The sequence below is a fragment of the Lynx canadensis genome, chromosome B4 (genome assembly GCF_007474595.2).
Source record: "Lynx canadensis isolate LIC74 chromosome B4, mLynCan4.pri.v2, whole genome shotgun sequence".
In the NCBI taxonomy this organism is placed as follows: Eukaryota; Metazoa; Chordata; class Mammalia; order Carnivora; family Felidae; genus Lynx; species Lynx canadensis.
Window position 1 is genome coordinate 106976422 of NC_044309.1, and position 15832 is coordinate 106992253.

The 15832-nt window shown below is 39.6% G+C and overlaps 1 protein-coding gene across 2 annotated transcripts in view; it reads right to left on the reverse strand.

Annotated features, from left to right (window-relative positions):
* The window catches only part of SLC6A15 (solute carrier family 6 member 15), a 37990-nt gene extending 33052 nt beyond the window's left edge, over positions 1-4938 (reverse strand). The window contains exon 1 of one of the 2 annotated variants that reach the window (XM_030323325.2): positions 4656-4938. The gene's annotated coding sequence lies outside the window, so the exon portion shown is untranslated. Of the gene's footprint in view, positions 1-3932; positions 4025-4655 lie in introns of those variants that run through there. The other variant, XM_030323326.1, reaches the window with a different exon arrangement.
* Positions 4939-15832: the final 10894 nt, after the last annotated feature.

Genomic DNA, 15832 nt, shown 5'->3' on the forward strand with positions numbered 1-15832 from the left:
ATGATCATATAACCCAGAAATTGCACTCCTGGGCATTTATGCTGGAGAAATGAGAATTTATCTTCCATAAAACTTGTAAATGAGTATCCATAGCAGCTTTATTCATAATAACCCTAACCTGGAAACAACCCAGATGTCATTTAATGGGTGAATGGTTAAACAAACTTCGGTAAATCCATACCATGGAGTACTACTCAAAAATAAAAATAAACAAACTAGTGACATACACAACTTGGATGAATCTATAGACAATAATGCTGAGTGGAAAAAGCCAACTTCAAAATGTTGCATATTATATGATTCCATTTTGATAACATTCTTGAAATGCAAAATAATATGAAGAACAGAGTGATGTGGTTGTAGTTATAAAGGGTAACACAGGGATCCTTACAGTGATGGAACTGTTCCATAACTTGACTTTATCAATGTCAATATTCTGATTACAATGTTGTAAAACAGTTTTTCAAGATGTTACATTTTCAGGAAATTGGGTGAAGAGCACATAGAGCTCTCTGTATTATCTTTGAGCAACTACATGTGAATCTATAACCATCTAAAATAAAAACTGTTTTAAAACCCTACTCAACTCACTAAAAACAATTTTCTTTGTATTTTTATGCTAATAAAACTGGCTAAATTTAATGATTCCACTAAATCTCATCTGCTGCTCTAATATAATTTTACTATTAATAATGTTGAAAGTAGAGACTTTCTTGTAAATTCAGATACTAAAAAAATCATGGAGCCAAAATACTCATTGGCTTTTATACCTTACTCATTTGGCAGCATCTGATGCCTGGATAGGCTCCACACCCAGCGCCATGGGGCTTGAACTCACGACATGTTCTACCAACTGAGACAGCCAGGCACCCCAACTATTGTTTTCACCTTAGAATATATTTTAATCTATACTTGGAATAAGTAATACAGTTATATAGTATCAAATGGCATAAAGTGAAAAGTATTCCCATTCTTTCTCTCAGCATATCAGTTTCACCCCCATCTCCCTGTAAGTCACCAAAGTCCTCCACAGGTATTGGTATATATTCAAGCTAATAGGTGTGTTCTTCCACCCACCCAACCTGTTTTTTTTTTACACAACTGTCACTATATGTATAACTCTGCCTTTTCGTTTTTCACTTAAAAATTCTTCAAAAACTTTTGCTCTCATTACAATTGCTCGTTTTTGCCTTTTGTTTGTTTTGTTTTGTCTTAATAATTATATGATAGACCATGGCATGATCTATTAGGTTATTTCTGGCAATCTGAATCAATGTTCAAGCAACTGACTTTGTATATCTGGCATTTGCATATCTACAGAATACGTTGTTAGAAGAGGAACTACTTGATAAGAGGTTATGTGCTTCTATAATTTAGGTAAATACTGACAAGTGGCTCTTTATAAAAGTTGTCTCAACTTGTACTACAACTAGCATGTATGAGACTGCCTGTTTCCCTCTGCCCTCTTGAACAGTGAGTCATTTTTTTTTTTATCTTTGTCAATCTGACCAGTGAAACAACTCCCAGTGTAAGCATTTCATTCAAAGATAACAATCAATGAATCTTATGTGAAAGGATACCTTAGTGCATTAATCACAAGGAAATAATGTGACCTTCAAGACTGAAAACAGTTCTCCAACAAGTGATACTGTGCATTCAAAACCACCCCAGTCTCTGGGGCTTGTTATTCACAGAGAAATATAAGTAAATCACTATTGGTCAAAGTTAATATTTAAGTCGATAAATTCATTAAAAGTTTACCATATGCATCCAGAAGAGTAGTTAGGGTTTATTTTAAGTTATAAGGGAAATTGGAAATAAATATAAAGAGTCCTGCCGTGTAACTTTAAATGTTTTCATGTATCAGACTACGCCCATGGAATTCTGTTAATGGCATCTGCTCAGAAACCATTTTAATATTACTCTGCATAGAATATATGAATATATCCAATCATGCATATATGTATATAGTAATAAAGAGTTAACACATTACCCAAAAGAAGTGGAGAAGTAAATTGAGAGGCAAAAGTTTTCAGAGCTTTTGATAATCAGCAAGGTCTCTTTCAGGTCTATCATTCTAAGTCAATGTCTTTTTAATTACCTGGGAAATAAACCCAGAGTTCAACACAATACAAATTTCTTACCTATTTATACACAAGTTTTATTTTATGACAGGACAACTGTATTTTCTAACATGCACACAGCAAAATTTGAACACTGATCACTGGGTAAATTAATGATTATAAACATAGAGTTTAGGTTTTAGTAATTATTCTAACTTAAGTTGTCAATTGACCAGTAAGGCATTTCATTTGATTATTAGTATCTCAAATAGCTATTAGCCAATTTAAAAATTCTTCTACTATTTGCTATGATTTGAATGTTTGTGTCCTCCATTCCAAATTCATATGTTGAAATTCTAACACCAGGATGATTGTATTAGGAGATGAGGCTTTTTGGGGTAATAAAAGTAACTTCAGAGAGCTAACTAGCTCCTTCCAACATGTGAGGACACAGTGAAAATTGCCATCTATGAACCAGAGAGCAGGCTCTCACCAGACACCAAATCTGCTGGTACCTTGAATTCTAAGCCTCCAAAACCATGAGAAATAAATTTCTATTGTTTATAAAGCTCCCAGGGTATGGTATTTTGCTATTGGCAGCCTCAACAGACCAAGACGGTATTTCTTACTTATGTTATTATTTGGATGACATAGCACTTATTTTCTAGAAACACATATAAATAGCTTTCTTAATGCCATTAAAATACTATCTCTTGAGTTAACATATATTGGAGGTACACAGTAATTCTGGAATCAAGAAACAATATACAATCAGAGAAAAGAAAACTTGTCAACATAAGAGACTGTCTTCCTTTCAGAATAGTGTTAATTGCTGCGTTCCTGGAAAAAAAGAACACATTACATGTTTCATTTGGATGAAAATGTCCAATGAATTCAATAATATATTTTACTCCAATAAATCAACACGGATCATTGATCATGTGGATACAAAGGGTACGCACACAAAAATAAAGTATGATTCTGATGATCGAATATGCCGAATATAATGAGACACTCTTCAAGGAAAATTCATTGCATCAAGTACTTATTAAGTACTTACTACATAAGTCAAAACTAGTAGGAGGCGTCAAAGACAAAAGTAGGTCTGCATGTCAACACTGTTGTTGCGGAAAAGAAATGCGGCGGGGGAAGGGGGGGTAAGAACCTCTACAAGGTTGCTTCGTCAGAGAACGATACTTCCTAAAGCAAACAGTTTGTTTCCTGTATCCCCGGAAAGCAACCAGGCATAAACAGTTTTTAAAACTGGGTGATGAGGCTCTTAAACGCAGTACACAAAGCGAACCCTCCAGTCCTCTTGGTGCTTTCGGGCAGTGAACCATACAAACGATGCAGGCTAAGAAAGGCTGGGTCTACCTTTAAGACCTGGAAGGGAACGACCCGACTGGGAGCAAAGAATGCAGCCTCATTTGCATAAGCACCCAAACACTGCTGACGTCACCGCGCCGGAGTGCGGACCCCGCCCCGTCTTACTCCAACCTTTCCCTGGGAAGGAAGAGGATGGAAGGAGGGAAGGGAGCGAGACGCCACGGAGCGCGAGCCTGGGGGCTTCCCTCTCCCACGCGCGGCAAACGCCGCTCCTCGGCTTAACGGAAAAGAATTCCCGTTCTTGCGGCCTCTGCGACAGGGTGGGTCCACGCCTGTCCCCGGGATGTCTCGGCTCGGCGTTGCGATTCGTTCGCCTTTACGAGGCTGGTATGCCTGCATGTTTTGATCCGGAAGCCCCTCCCTGTACTCCAAACCGTCCTCTGCCCAGGCCACGCACACACGAGCCGAGCGAATGGTGTAGAAATGGTCTGGGTTTCCCGTTCCGCCCATCCTCTCCTTCACATCCCCGCACCACCATCTCACCGCCACACGCTCAAATTCCTGGATGCGCAGAAAAACACACAGGCTGTGCTTTCTTCTGGAGCCACGTGCCCTGTGCGGCGAAAGGCCCGCTTTAGGACCCTTAATCCAGGATGCCTCAGGCTAGGGGGAACGGGGGTCACGTGAAAACACACAGCCTCGGGGGATCGCGTTCGGCAGTGGCCAAAAGCAACGAGAAGCGAATGAGAAATGAGCCTGGCTCCTCTCCCCGCCCCGCCGCCCACCCGCACGGAGATCGGCTGCTAACTCCCCTAGAACCTCGGAAGCGCCTCGCTCCGTCCAGACCCTACCAACTTTCCTCTCGGGCTTGCCCCAGTCGGACCCCCCGCCCCCACGTCCAGCCCTCACTGGACTTGGAAGCCACTAGTTTCTCGGGGATGCCGTAGGCGATTTCCACCGCGAGAAGGAAGGATGGCGGAACGTTTCAACCCATGTGCTTCCCCTACTCGCGGCTCTCGCCTCCTCCCCCCATTGTGCACAGGTGCAAGACACAGCCTGGAGGGTCGCGCGCCGAGCCCAACTTCACCCTCAAAAGCTTTAGAGCCGCCCGCCCCCCCCCCCCTCCACCCCAGGACCCAGCTCGAGTCCTTCCCGGGATCCATCCATCAAGTCCGCTCGCGCCCCTGTCCCCGGGCTCCGGGGTGGCTAACGGGGAGCCCCGCCCTGCCTAAAACCGTGCTCTTAGCTGTAGGAGCGTGTCATTACCGTTCCCGTGTCTCCACCGGGCGCCTCTCGCTTCTCCCACGTCCCGACGGCAGCGGCAGTGGCAAAGGGTCGGGTCCAAGTGGCTGCGACAGAGGCCGCGAAGGAGCTGTCCAGAGAGAAGCAGCCGCTGGCCTCGGGCGGGCCCTGGGGCTGGGCTGGAGCCGGGGGGGTGGTGGTGTCGCTGCCCTGCGGGCTGGCTGCGAGGGACTCGCGAGCGCCGGTGTGTCGGCCAGGGAAGGAGCACGAGATGCAGGCGCGCGGGTGCGTGCGCGCGGGTGTGTGTGAGGGTGTGAGTGAGGGTGTGACGGAGGCGCCCACGTGCCCGGCCCGCCCGCGCTGCGGCCGCCGACCCGCTGCGGGGGAGAGGGGGAGGCTGCGGGCGCCGCGGGGGAAGGGAGCCAGGTCGTCCGGCTGGGCGCCGCACCTCCCCGCCCCGCCGCTCCTTGACGCAGAGGCCGCTGCGGCTGCCCAGCCGCGTCCACCCTGCGCCCCGGGATGGGCCGGCCGGGGCGACACCGACCGAGCAAGTCCGCTCCGAAGCAAAACCGAACGGATCCCCCCCCCCCACTCCTCCGCCCCCCTGCCATCCCAGCCTCCCTTAACCCATCCAACGCAAAGGACAGGCACCAGTTGCCCGCCCCGCGCCTTTGTCTCAAAGAGGATAACAATAGAAATGGTCCTGCCTCACACCCTCCAATGTTCTCTTAGAGTCACTGACGGGACTAGAAGAAGTGGGTGACCCAAAGAACCCTTTTCCCTAGCTGTGTCCCCAAGCCGGTCATTTACATCTCTTGCAAAAGAAAAGCAACCTGGGCATTTGCTTCTCCACCAAACGTTGGCCTGATAGCACTCAGGGATTCTGGCCAGGTTAGGAAAGCTGTTTTAGGGAGCTGGTCCTCACCCTGTGTTGGTCCCTTAGCATCCGACTCTTCCTCTAGGGGGTCTCATTACAACACGAAGGCTGACTCACTTCTGGTAGCAAACGAGACGTACTCATAATTAAGCCACGTGGAGAATCTCTAAAATATACATCAATGAGCACAAAGCTTAGCTTTCTTTTGAAAATGGCTGAACCTTCCCCTAAACAGGGCATATGCTCTAGAGATTAAATTTTATGTCCTTGAAACTTTCAAAATTGAAAGAAATGCAAAATAAGCCTACAACCAATTATGGTGGAAAGGTTCAGTGACTTGATGAAGGACATTTTTTCACTTCCAAACGATTAATGTTACCATTAAAAAAATACCTTTGTGCACTTTGGGGGCTTTCAACAATCCCTCAGATTTTGACGGTTTGTATCCAATTAAGATTGAATTAAATAACAAGGCCATTTCAGACAGGTTTTTCATGCAGTGAGAAATCTCCTGGAAAGAAATCACAAGACCTAAATTTCAGGTCAGAACACTGCTACTAATCCTTAGCTTTTATTGCAGCCAAGAGAGCTTTTTCTCAGTCTCTTCCAATCCCACCTTTAAAATATTTTTAAATATTAAATTAGATCTGATTCCCTGGATGCCCCTCTGCCATGGGTAAATAAATACTCTGACAGATGTCCCATTGGAAAAAAATAAAACCAATTCCAATAAACCTCTTATGGAACATCTTGTATAATTTGCTTTTTACTTCACATACTGGTGACAAGCAAATATTTCTGTTGATATATATAATATTTTTATATTCTGAAATTGATGCACAGTAGAAATAATACCAATAACAACTGAGAAGAATTTAAGAAAATAAGTAGGGCTATGTCCCCCATAATCAGGATTAGGCTTATCTGTGGGAAAGTTTTTGTATGCTTGCAAGAATGGTTTATATAAGTACAAAGAAGGCCCACTTGCCTACAAATATTCCCTCCTCACATTTTTTTTTTCACTGACAATTGACATCTACCTCAGATACATGTGCAAAGCTACAAGTCACAAAATATTTGTGGAGTGATACCCTCAAAAATGACTAATACTAATTCATGTCTTGAAGCCAATGAGAATAAGAGAAAGCAGGTATTAAGTTTCCCACTAAGTACCTGGAGTTTAAACTAGCTCATTTAATCTTCTCAATTAATTAATGAGGTGATTTTAGAGATTAGACACAGGTGATACTCAAGAGAAAAAAAATTGCAAAAAGCCACACAGCTATTTCAATGACAGAATGGAGATTTTAACCAAGATCTGGTTGGCTTCAGAGTTCATGTTTTTTAATGCTACCTTGTAAACCTTTAGTGAATGTATAAATTTTAACAGGAGGAAAATCTAGAATTAACACAAGAGCTAGGCACCTTTGAAAATAAGAAGTGGAGGGGTGCCTGGGTGGCTCAGTCGGTTAAGCATCTGACTCTTGTATTTTAGCTCAGGTCGTGATTTCACAATTTGTGAGTTCTCACCCCTAGTCGGGCTCTGAGCTGACAGTGCGAAGCCTGCTTGGGATTCTCTCTCCTTCTCTCTCTGTCCCTCCTCTGCTCATGCTCTCCCTCTCTCTCTCTCAAAAAGAAATTAATTGATTAAAAAAATAAAATAAGAAGTGGAGTGAGAAGTGGAAAGATTCCAAAGGAGAACCTAGGAACTCTAGTCAAAGAGGTAAAAAGTATCTATTTCTAAATTTTAACAATAAAGACACTTCAGTGATCTAATACCCACTTGCTAATATCTTTTAGCTAACAATTATTGAATGCTTTCTTTGTCACACAGGAAGACAAATGACCACATGGTGTTTTGTGAGAGAAGAGGCAGAAGGGAAAGATTAGAAGATTTGAACCTACAAGTAAAGGGAGATTAGTCTTTTTGGCCACACTGTATTTAATATTAGCAAGTATTGATCTGAGGTTAAGTATGTACATTTGCAATGTACAGAATAATTTAAATGCCATATTTTTCTTAATTCTTATACCAACCCTAAGCAGTAGATCTAGTTATTAGCCACACATTGCAAAAGAAAAAAAGACGAGACTTCGGTTGTCCATGTTTATAGTTAGAAGGCATCTGTTAGATACTGTAAATAAATACCCAGCCCTATCTAGATCACTTTCTGAATTTGATATCTACTTATAAGCACCAAATCCTTCAAAATGACAATATTATATAAAACCCCCCAAAGATATGGGCACCTGGGTGGCTCAGTTGAGTAAGTATCCAACTCTTGATTTCAGCTCAGGTCATGATCTCACAGTTCACAAGATAGAGCCCCACATCTGGCTCTGAGCTGACAGCATGGAGCCTGCTTGGAATTCTCTCCCTCTTTCTCTCCCTCTCCCCTGTTCAAGGGCACGCACCCTCTCTCTCTCTCTCAGCCCCTCCCCTCTCCAAAAATAAACATAAAAAAAAAACAAACTCTTGAAGATATAGCACCAGTGCTCAGAAATGCAATGCAAATATTTACCAAAAAAAAAAAAAGATTTAAAAATTACAGTACTAAAAGAAAATATTTAAATCAATTTACACTATAAGTTTATGTTAATTCATTTTCTTATTTGTTATATATGTAGTATATTGTGGAAATTATTTTTTTATTCTGATAAAAATTTATTATATTATTTCCCATACTAAAAGTTATTTGATACATAGTTTCAAATATTTATGACACCAAAGTCTGCACAATCCCAAAATATCTGGTGAATATTCTAGTCCTCCTACATTTTCTTGGCTGATGAAGAGCTAAGAGGCACAAGCAAGGTTACTAGATTAACTGATCTCTCTATAGGTAGAGGATGGGGTAACTAAGTTGACAAATGTCAAAGCAATCAAATAAATGTCAAAGCAATCAAATCAGTTGGTGTGGTTTACAAACTCACAACAATATTGTTTCAACAATTTCAACAATCATTTGAGGAAAACAGGACAAATAAAAAGTTTTTTTCTTTTGACTTTTATGAAAATAAATGCTTGCAATTTTTTTTCCTACATCTTTCATAACTCTATCCATCTTCTTTATAGTCTCTTTCTAAATGTTAATGGCTTTGGGGCTCTGTCCTTGGTCCTTATGTCTTTTTTTTTTTTTTTTTCTTTTCTCTCCGTACTCTCCTTAGGTGATTTCATTCAATTACCTTTTTTTTTCCATGTTTTATTTTAAAAAATGGTGATATTAAAAGTATTTAATTTTCTGTAACTAATAACTGTAATTGTCACTAACCAAAGGAAATTAAGCCTAGAGAGGACCAGTATCCCAGCAAGGGAGCCAGGGTGACTGAAGTAGCAGAAAGGAAGCACTTGGGGGACTTAGGCACAGCTATATTTCCAGCAGTATGAAAATATTTCAATATTTCTTCCACTGGTACAGCTGAGTAATGTGTGATAACCGAGAAATATTCTTCATATTGAAGTGTGTTTTGGCATATACTATTTCTGGTAATAACATACTGAGTTTTCAAATCATGAACTATTTCATCCAACGAATATTTATTGGGTACTTATTATATAGCAGGCATAGTCCTAGGTGCTTGAAGTATATCAATAAACAAAAGAGACAAATATCTCTACCTTCATAAAATTTATAATCTAGTGGGGTGGGGCAAGGAAAGGCAAACAATTTACAGTAAACATAATAAATAAATTATATGTTTAAAAGAGCTAAGTGCTATAAAATTTTAAAAAAAGGTAACATAGGCTAAGGGGGTTAGGAGATTCAGGGGGAGGAGGGTGAGCGTCAATTTTAAACTGAGTGATCAGGGTTAAGTCTCACTGAGATCTTATCAGAGCAGTGGTTTGAAGCACTCGCATAAGTTGGCCTTGCTTATGTTCAGGCAGAAGAGTCAGTCAGTGAAAAGGCCCTAAGAGGAGTTTACCTAGCATGTTTGAGGAACAGAGAGGAGACCCAGAGATAGCAAATTCTTGCCTTACTACTATTTTTTTATTTAAATCGATAAATCCAACTTTTTCATATTTAGAGTTTTTCATCTATATAAAAAATGAAGTTATTTGTGATTTGTTTATGTTCACCTTACATTTTTTTAAAATCAAGGTTATTCTAGCATTGTAAAACAAGATACAGAGTTTACACTCTTAGTCTCTCAAATACTCTTACATAAGATAGAAATTGTTTATTACTCATCTGGGAAATTGAGGAGAGTAGGAAGAAGATGGTAAATAGAGACACTTTATTGTTAACTGAATTTTTCTGTTGGTTCATTTCAGTTAACTCTTCCATAATTGAGTAAATTTTGGTAATTCCTTTCTTTTAAATTGTTCATTTCACCTAGTTTTTTAGTGTGTTTCAATAAATTTGTTAGTACTATTTTATTTTATTTTTAATTTTTTTTTCAGCGTTTATTTATTTTTGGGACAGAGAGAGACAGAGCATGAACGGGGGAGGGGCAGAGAGAGAGGGAGACACAGAATCGGAAACAGGCTCCAGGCTCTGAGCAGTCAGCACAGAGCCCGACGCGGGGCTCGAACTCACGGACCGCGAGATCGTGACCTGGCTGAAGTCAGACGCTTAACCGACTGCGCCACCCAGGCGCCCCAGTACTATTTTATTTTAAATCCTACATTATACATGCATTGTAAATACATGCACTTTTCCATAGCACTATTTTTACTTTATCTCTTTCTTTTCTATCAATCTTGCTAAACTTTTATCTCTTAGTTTTTTCAAATAATCAACTTTTGATATTGTTAGGAATGTACTTTTTGCTTTCTTGTGAATTCTTTTCTCATTGTATTTATATATTTCTTCTAGTTGTCTTCTCTAGTTTTTGGATTTGAACAACTACTATTACATTGCTTCAACATTATAATTTACTCCATATGTACAACATTAGTTACAAACTACAAATTAATTAAGTGATCTTTTTAAGTGATTTCAATTCTTACCCGCATAATTTATAAGCACATCTTTAAAATTAATTTTACTACTAATCATTTATGTGGAGACTGTAGTGAGATACCTTGATCTTTGTATTGTCAATTCTTTTGGAATTTTTGAGATGTCTTTTGTAGTCTAGTATTTGTTCATTTTTTAAAAAATACTTTATATTGAACTCAAAAGAGTATATATTTTATTTATTAGATTAAGCTTATTAATTATGGATTTTAAGTGTTCAAATATGTAGCATATGTCCATATGATTGTATAACTCTACTCCAAATAGATTTTTAAGAAACTGTGTGTTTTGTTTATTTTTGTTTAGTTATTCTGGATCATGTTCTTATATCTGAACCAACTGACATAGCTCTAGGAATGAGATTCATAGTTCCATAATGACCATATTGAGCAGACAAGACTTCTTCCAGCGAAAGAAGACACTATTAACAGAAAAGGGGTATGAATGAATAAAAACATTCTAAGTAGCCAAAAATATGGGCTAATAGAAGAAGCCCTATAAAGCATAGAATGAAAATAACTTCTCTAGGCAACATGGTTATTGGATTCTAGAAAGTAGGTGTTAAAAGAGGTCATTGAGAGTATGTGACTGCTGGTTGACCCATGAACTGAGTCTCCTTACCTACAACCCTGTCCTTGGAATGTGTTCCCATAGCTGGAGACATTTCAAGAATTCAACCTTGAGAGAGTAGTGTGTTGTTGAGACCATCTGGAGCATATATGTGACTGAACCCCAGTAAAGCCTCTATAGAAACTTTTAAAATTCTGGTGGGCAGGGGCGCCTGAGTGGCTCAGTCAGTTAAGCTTCTGATTTGGCTCGGGTTGTGATCTCGCGGCTCCTGAATTTGAGCCACGCATTGGGCTCTGCAGTGGTGGTGCGGAGCCTGCTTGGGATTCTCTCTCTCTCCTTTCTCTGCCCCTTCCCCACTTGTGCTCACTCTCTCGCTCTCTCTCTCAAAATAAGTAAATAAACTTAAAAAAAATGAAAATTCTTTTAAAAAAATTCTGGTGGGCAACTTAGAGATTTACTTATCTTGTAGCAGTCTTAGGCAAGCCTCATATGTAAGCTTCCTTGTTTATTAAACTTGCCCCCCTACCAATCTGGAATAGTCTGCCTGTTTCTTGGGTCTCTCCTTGTACTCTGTGTATGGCAGCCTAGTTTCAGATTTCACGTGGGGAGCTCCTGAAGTTTCAAACCAACAATTGGTGACCTAGCCAGGGTCTGACATATGGGCCACCCCTCCTCACAGAGAGGCCAATGGCTAACCCAGCATTTTCCCCACAATACCTGTTTCCCAAGCTGCAGGAAGGGTAAGTAAAGTTGCATTATAACAATCTTCTATAGAGAATTTTCCAGGACTTCCAATGGTAACTTTGTAAAATAAAGACATGATTATGACAGTCTCTGTTGTGTGAAGAACCCCAAGACAAACACAGGAAAAGTTACTCACTATATGGTAATGAGAGATAAAAGGAGAAGCTTGTATTTAGAAAGGAGCCACATCATTCATGGGCAACTAAGTACGGAGCAAAAACAGTTGAAATCTAAATCAAATACCGAATATTTGAGGTTCAAATATTGTAAATTTGTAACCCCTATAGCTTGAGTCCATACTACTCAGACTTCTCAGACTCAGTTTTGTTGCTGTTTTTTAGTCTCTTTCCTAATATTAGAGAGTATCAGAATCCCTTCTGGCCATTGCAGGGGGTTTTGCAAAGCCCTTAAACAGAAGCAAATTCTAGAATCAATTCCAGACTACCCTCCATACGATTCCGTTCCCTTAGAACGACTCTGGTATGAACATTTTTATTAGTCTTATTTTGGTCAGCAGAGCAGAGCCGTTATAAACGTGCAAGGCATTGGGGCAGGGGAGTAAAGGTCTAGATCACTAGAGCCAGAGAATTAGAGAAACACTCACTAACAATTCAGCCTGAAGCAATGTAGCTGCTGGAGGTTTCCAAACTCACAAGGAATTCCAAGAAGCCGCAGCATCCGGCTGGGCGACCTGAGAGTGGGGATTGCCACTTCACTTCTGTTTTCCAAATTACACATGTGTTTCTCCTACTTGAAAACCCTCAGAGTCTTGAAAGAAGGAAATTCTTAGAAATGTAGTGCCCACCTTAGGGAAGTGATGATGGGGTCAAATTGAAAACAGCCAATCTACCATATAACATTTCTAACCATAAATGAGGTGTGTGTGTGCATGTGTGTGTGTGATATTTTTGGTGTTTTTTTCTGTGCCGACTTTACAAAATGAATTGGGTAGATTTTACATTTTACTCATGTGTATATACCTTCTTGGAAGTATCTCTTCTTTAAAAGACTGAAATGAATTAGCTTGTGAAACCATCTGGGCCTCGTAATCTTTCAGAGGTAATTCATGGTTTTTTCCAAGGGCTTCTAAAAAATCTGCCTATTTAGGTTGTCTTCTTCCTTTTTCGTCATTTTGGAAAAGAAATTTTTCAGAGCCTATTCTTTATTTCAACCAAATTTCAAATCGAGAGTTGGGCATAACATTATTTTATACTTTAAAAATATGTTTCCTAGCTATGCTGGTATTAGTAACCTTGTCGTATAACTAACCACCCAAGAATTGCAGTTGCTTACAATAAGTTATTTCTTTTTTACTCATATTACTTTTGGACAACTGCAGTTAGCTCAGATTTTACTTCCCTAAAGCTTCATATAAATGAAATCATACAGTAGTAATATTTTATTATGTCTTCATTCAGAAATATACTTTTAAAATGCACCCATGTTGTGGGAGTAGTTCATTCGTTTTTATTACTCAGTAGCATTCTTTCGTATGAATATAAATATACAGTGTTTATCCATACGTCTATTGATGGATACCTGGCCTACTTCCAGTCTTGGCTATTAGGAATACGTTTGCTATAAATATTCTTTCACACTTGTTTTCATTGATATATATTTTCATTTCTCTTAGGTAAATTCCTAGGAGTGAAATTCCTATGCCTTACAGCAGATATATGTTTAGTCTCTTAATTATTATGAAATAGAGTGAAAATGAGACGTGCAAGAAAAATGGGATTTTTCCAGATAGGAAATTTAGGGAAACCTATTTCAGATTAAGAGAATGATATTAACAAAAGCACATAGTTGTGAGAATGAAGTTTATTCCTGAGAGGAAAATGAAATATGTGTCTGATATGGTTAAGAGATGAGATTGCAAAGGTAATTAAGTCATGTCCTGGTGATCTATTTGATCATAGTACTAAAGATGTATGGCCTAAGGACATAAAAAAAGGGGGAGCGAATCATAACAGATTTTTGGAGAAAGAATAATTCATTCGTTCATTCACTCTCTCCAGTAAACATTTGCTAAGTGCTAAGTCTGTGCAAGCATCACAATGGTCTTTGCAGTGTTTTAAGAAGTGCTAAAGGTCTTCTAGAACAATGCCAGGAAAGGGAAAAACATCGCTGAGAAACACTGAAAAGAACAATTCCAAGGCATTTTGTGGTTAATAGACTTAGTTTCCCAAAGGAGAGTAAGGGCTTACTATTAGCCACAACTTGAATAATTGGAAAGTTGATATTGTGCTTCACCACAATAAAGAATTTAAAAGACAATCACGTTAGGTCTAAGAAGCTGAAAGTGGAATATGTTTTTGAAGACATGCCTTCCAGAGAACACAGTAATTCTGTTACAATACCGAGTACTTTATCATAAAATGTTCTAAATGTAACAGAGTTTACCTAGCCCAGGTTTTTACATGAAAAAAAAAAAAAAACTTGTGTAAACTACTCTGCAATAAACAGAGGGCAATTTTAATTCTAAGCTAGTATACCACAGTCCAATTACATTTACAAGTTCTGTCAAATGATTTCTTAGAATAGTTTTGTTTGTTGTAGGAAATAAAGCCAAGAAGATCATATTTCCTTTGAAAATAACAATATTTGAGGATTAAAAATTGATTTCAGGGCTTTTAAATTAAATAATGCATAAGTATTGGTACTGCTTTGGACTTAAGCCAAACTAATTTGCAGAACTTAAAAGTAGAGGGAGGTATAATAGCATATCTTTCAAGGAACAGCAGTGTGCAATCATATTTAATAATATGTTAGTTTAATGTTATGCCTATAAGGATCAGGGAAAATGTATAAAACATGAGTGAGTCAGATGAGACTCTATAGTCTAATAAAAATTCTTAACAGCAATTTTTCTCTTCTATTATTTTCACACACCCTTACTCCAAGTCTAATTGTCATATTTTAATCTCTTAGTTATTTTCACATACTTCTCTTATGAGGAAAGTAGATTCTTACATTAAATTAAATTCTGCTTTTTTCTCAACTTCGGATTCTCTCTGTATTTGATAATGCTGGGGACCGCCATTTGATGATCTCTCCCTACCTGTTTGTACAGCTCTGTCAACTTCTGATTATGAAAAGAAGACTAATGGTCATAATTCAAAATAATAGCATGACAGGAGTAAATGAGAGAGGCTGGACCAATTCACTTGAAAGATAGTGCTAATTCAGGGGCGCCTGGGTGGCGCAGTCGGTTAAGCGTCCGACTTCAGCCAGGTCAGGATCTCGCGGTCCGGGAGTTCGAGCCCCGCGTCAGGCTCTGGGCTGATGGCTCAGAGCCTGGAGCCTGTTTCCGATTCTGTGTCTCCCTCCTCTCTGCCCCTCCCCCGTTCATGCTCTGTCTCTCTCTGTCCCAAAAATAAATAAACGTAGGAAAAAAAAAAAAAAAGATAGGGCTAATTCAAGAATAAGTGAGAAGCACTGAGGAAGACAGTTATTGCCACATTAATATTGCAAAAAGCAAATCGCTCCCAAACTCGGTGGCTTAAAACTACAATCACTATCCTCATCACATATCTTTGGGGAGGTTACGTTATCTAGACTGATTTGGCAGCATTGGTTCTCAGCTTTATTCAAGGCTGCTCCACATGTCTCACACCTACCTTAGACCATTAACTTCCAAGGCATGGTCTTCTCATGGTAAAAACGCAGAAGTGCAAAAAATTCCAATAGAAACTGGATTCCTCTTACAGCCAGAATTAGAAATGGAACACTCTCAAAACTTCCCACATTCTATCAGCCAAAGCAAATCACTTGGCCAAACCCATATAATGGGACAGAGAGGTGTATTTCTCCCATAAGGTTAAGGAAAGGAGTGAAGATTATGAGCAATTAATCTAATAAAACCCAAGCACTTAAGTAATCTAAAGTATTTTCTGTAGTTAAACTTCTCTCTGGTTTTGCACCCATATATTGCCCTATCTAGCTGTCCCCCAGGTAGTTCCACTTCTCCGTCCTTGGCAATTCCAATCTTGCCCAATGGTATGCCTTAAAGACCTTCCATCTGTAGGTGGAGCCTCCCCCAGCCCAGT